A 5,236-nucleotide genomic window follows, 5' to 3' on the forward strand; every position below is an offset into this window, starting at 1 on the left:
CATCCCGAAATTTAGTTGGGATGGTCATGGATGACAATAATATGTTTTCATGACTCATACGAGTTAAAAATTAGAGTTTTATCATCATTGAGTAATATGGATAAAACAATTTGTTTATTGAAGTGTACGAGTGAAGTTATCACAAAAGAGTGAAATGAGAAAAAGTAAGTTTCGTCATATCTTTTGACGTAGATGGGTTGATTTTCGGAGTTCAAGAGATTTGGAGAAAATCTTCGTAATAAGATTTGATTCTTCGGTAATTAAGGAAATTATGATCCTCTTCAATTTAATGCGATGATCTGTCTCGATTTTCCTGTCTGATATTATACTATAAATCTACCCCCTTCGTTTCCTTATTTTTTCATAGCTCATACCTTTTATTCTTTCTCCCTCAATTCTTATTTTAAAGCATTCGTCAATATGCTCCATCCAGTTCTGATTCTTGATATACTTCTAACCTTCATATCCGTCATTCTTCTTTTCCATCAGTCGCCAGAAGAATCTATTCACTTCTACTATACTCTTGGTTTTATAGTGTTTTTAGTTCTTCCTTATCTTTATATTGCTATATTCATCGATATATACGGTTTATAATTTCTGGGTGGTTGTTGGGTTTTATATCTTCCCTTATATTTCGATGTCTCTGCTTCTGTCTTTCCATAATCATTGACATTCATAGTTAATACCCTCTCCAATTTACTGTGATTTATACTTCCATTGATATTTTGAAGCTTCATGCTTTTGTTTTATCTTTCCGACTTTAAATCAAGCGAATAATGGTCCAGAATTCGTAGGTATGAATTTTGGAATGAACATAATTAATGTTCTAAGAAAGAAACGGTAATAACACAATCTGACTTGTCAAATTACCAGAATACCTCGGAAAAGACCGAATCATTAAGAAAATATTTTCTTGATAGTTTAGAGGTTAAATAGAATGAAAGAGTTATGTAACATGGTTCATAATGAGGGTATGATCTGTGAACCTTTATCACATTCCATTAGAAATTCAGCATGACTTAGGGCCTGTTTACCTTTTATTTCATTAAGTTACTTATGGATAAAGATGGCATAATGGATATAGAATGAATATATCCATTAATCAGTGAATGAACAAATCATGTTTACTTATTATGCTGAATAAATTGACTGAATAATAATAATGACTATCTTAACCCTAAACAAAATAGTAATCAAAGTATTATTTTTTTATGCTGAATAACATCACACTTCACACTTATATTTTAAAAGGAAGGAAACTATTAAAGATCACCTGCAACAATAGTTTACGAATAATAAAATCATAAGGAATACGAGAGTTCTATTTTGGTCAATCCAATTTCAAAAACAAATTTCACCTCAAATCAGAAGGATGAATCGACCCAATTTGAAGATACTTCTGCATACGCAAATGAAACCAATACTTTACCTCGAATGAAAATTTTGATCACGCAAATGAAATCGATAATTTACCTCGAATGAAATCAATAGTTTACGAATAATAAAATCATAAGTTTGGTTGACGGTGGTGGGTGTAGAGACGATGACGGAAATAATGAAGGGATGATGGCAACGATGGTGAATAACACATAAAATCGATAATATACCTCGAATGAAATCAATAGTTTACGAATAATTAAAATCATAAGTTTCGTTGACGGTAGTGGTTGTAGAGACGATGACGGAGATGATGAAGGGATGATGGAAAGGATCGTGAATAACACATAGCGGTGGTGAAGGGATACGATGATGAAGAAATTTTATTTGGGTATGAAAGTTTAGTTGGTGAGGCATGAGGGTATGTTTGGAAAATAAGTATAAAAAGATAACTATATGCAGAGGACACATATTTTAAGGCTGACCAATAATCTCTATATCCATATCTCCTTGAGCCAAAAATGCGTTAGTAAACAGAAGGTGTAGATGACCGAATAAGTTTTTCAAGACATAAAGCCCATTAAGGCTTTAGTAAACAAGCCCTTACTGTAATATAATCACGTTGATCAAGTGTCATTATATTATACTAACTCATGCTTCAATTCCCAACAATACTTCAAAAACATTCAAATTTAAACTCGAAGGTTTACAGAATATAGAAACTAAACAGTTTCCTTTATGATGTAATACAGATAACGCGAGGAGATAAATGATTTTAGATAAGAATAGTTATGAAAATATCTTCAAAAATATCGAGGATATTTATAATGAAAGATATGATGATATCTTAGAATTTCTAATATCAAAGGATAATGAAGAAGATTTGTCCGTAAAGATTTAGAGTCAGGAACAAGGTATTTGTTAATGACTTTAGCAGATACTGAATCATTTAGATTCTTTGAAGGCAGATTTAGTCTTTGTGATTTGTCAACAGTCTCCTTCATAGTTTGCTCAATCCGTTTTTCAGTTCCAAACCTTATCTTTTTCTGAGCTTTGCCAACACACTATTCTTTATCATCAAACTTTTGGCTGTTAAGGTCGTTTACAATTTTTGCTGCTTCATCAGCATTCAAAGTTATCATAACCGAATCGTCGGTTATCGGTCCGAGGTGTTTTCAAAAGTTTGAAGGGTTTGCATGAAGATTGTAATTGTCAAGATACATATGATGTTCTAAAATTTTGAATGATACAAATATTTTTCTGGGTTTTATGAATAGAATGATGTTCTAGCACAGTTTTGAAGTCAAAGTATAGCTTTGAAAGATGTAAGAATCTAAGATTGATATTTTCTGTTAAATCTTGGCTTGGATCCTGATTTTCCAAAATCAGAATATGTAATCAAATTTGAATGCAAATATTTGTTTTGATTTATAGGAAAGAATGTATATCGTTATGAAAGTAGTGAGTATAGTTGATGATTTGTTGAATCAGAATCGAAGAATGTAACATATTAATTGTGAATTTATATATCTCTCGGGTATTACCTACCCGTTAAAATATTCTCACCATTAACAGTTTGTACAAAAGAATTTTTAATTATAATCTTTATGAAAATATACCTGCATATATATTTTCTTTAGATGTAATCATGGATTTAATGAGTTAACATAATATTAATCTCATCTGGTTTTCGATTAGGACTAGCATATATAATCTCTAAAACTTTAGATATTACTTAATTGTCGTAGAATATTTTTCTAATGAAGTTATGAGTCAATACTTCATCGGTTATTGTTGTTGGTATTCCTTGGTATCTACAGGGCGTATGAGGTTGATGCTTGAGGTACAGATTGTGATGTGATGCATGTGATGCGGACGTTGTTTTTGGTGGTGGTAATGGTACTGTTGGTGTTAATGATGGTGGTACTGTTGATGCCGGTGATGCTGCTGGTGCTTGTAACCTTTGCACCATATTCTCCAAAGCCACTACCCGAGTTCGAAACTCGTTGACTTCTTCTATCACACCAGGGTGAGTGTCGGTTCGGACGAGCGGATGAATATGATCTAGAATTTGAGATAGTATATAATCGTGATGAGATACTCTGGAAATGAGAGAGAAAATGGTATTATGAACATGTTCGCCGGTAAGTGCTTCAGGTTCTTCGCCAAGAGGTGAATGTGGTGGATGGAAGGGATCACCTTCTTCTTGTCTCCAATGATTAAGTAGGCTACGAACCCATCCCCAATTTATCCAGAATAGGTGATGGCTAATTGGTTGATCCATTCCGGTTACGCTTGTAGCGACCCCTACAAATCGTCATTGACGGCGTCGACTACTTAGGTCCCGTTACGTGGTCGTAGGTCTTTAAAAATAACGTTTGACCAAAAGTATGTCGCATTCATTTCAAAAGTTAAGATTTGTTTCAAAGTTTACAAGAATTGTTCATCCAAAGTTACGTTACAAAGTTATAAGTACAAGTGAATACTATGCGACACAGTTTAAAGAAAGTCAAAAGACGCTCCATGTAGTGCATATATACTCGACATCCAATGCAAATATCAAATAATGAGCAGAAGCATGTTTCACATATCGTTCAAAGACCTGAGAGAAACATAGAAATCTGTCAACGAAAATGTTGGTGAAATCATAGGTTTAAGTAAGTAATTGAGTAAGTAAAGTAAGCCGAACCACAAGATTTGCAAAGTTGAAATAATAGTAATACATTCTAAAAGTTAATATTCACGAGCACCCAATTATCAAGGCTTAACGTTCCGTCCGTTGATACCCCATTAATAGTGCTAGAACAACACTATTTCTCGAAAATATATTTCATCCGTAGACAGTAGCGAACCGTCCAAGATGAGGGTTTGTTAAACCCATATGGCCATACAACATAAGTTCACACCTACACTTACACCCTGCAAGTGTAACTAATGATAATCGAATTGAGGCTTTCGTTCTAAACTCGTATGTAGAATGTTTGTTTTCCTGTACTTGTGTTCACTTAGTTAAGAAGAAACATTTATGTTTTCTCATCCCAAATATAAGTTCAAAAGAGTAAAAGTGGGACTATGATCTCACCTTGAGTGCAAGAGTAATAAAGTACTTCAACAAGTAAACGCGTGCAAAGATAAAGCTAGTCTTGACCTAAACAAATAGGGTTGTATTAATAACTGTAAACATGATCGGTCAAAGATGTTCAATTAGTCCTATGGCTCGTTACGACTCGATTATATAGCATGTGAATCAAATTGTCAAGTTTCATGCAAGATACAAGTAAAGAATCATGTTAGAAAGATTGCATAATCATTTGGTTAAGTTTGACAAAAAGTCAAACTTGGGTCGGGTCAAAGTCAACGAAAAAGTCAACACATTCGGGTCGGGTCCCGAACTATTTTTCTGAGGTTTTTATTCATGTATAAGCATGTTAGAACAAGTTTCATGTGAATCGGAGGTCCGTAGCATGGCAAACATTATTCGAAAATTGACAAAATTGGACAGCCCACTTTGGCGCGCCGCGCGGGTATATGGCGCGCCGCGCCATTACCTGTGCAGAGAAATCTGGCAGTTTTTAAGTTTTATGCACGAACCTAACTTCAAACAATCACCATTTATGACCCGCAAACAACCAAAACATGTATCTTATATCATCGGAAAGGTATTTTGACAAGGAACACAACTAACTACTTTTCATCAATCGAAAACATCATTTACAATAACCGATTTCTCGCCAAGTGGTCATTCATGGTCCATTTTCAAAGTTTCAAGTTCTTGAAATGCAATACATGATTCGGGAATCCAATCCACACATATGATATGCCGTTTTGAAGGTAATTACTCATGTAATACAACTAAACA

The sequence above is a fragment of the Rutidosis leptorrhynchoides genome, chromosome 5, assembly GCF_046630445.1.
Source record: "Rutidosis leptorrhynchoides isolate AG116_Rl617_1_P2 chromosome 5, CSIRO_AGI_Rlap_v1, whole genome shotgun sequence".
NCBI lineage: Eukaryota > Viridiplantae > Streptophyta > Magnoliopsida > Asterales > Asteraceae > Rutidosis > Rutidosis leptorrhynchoides.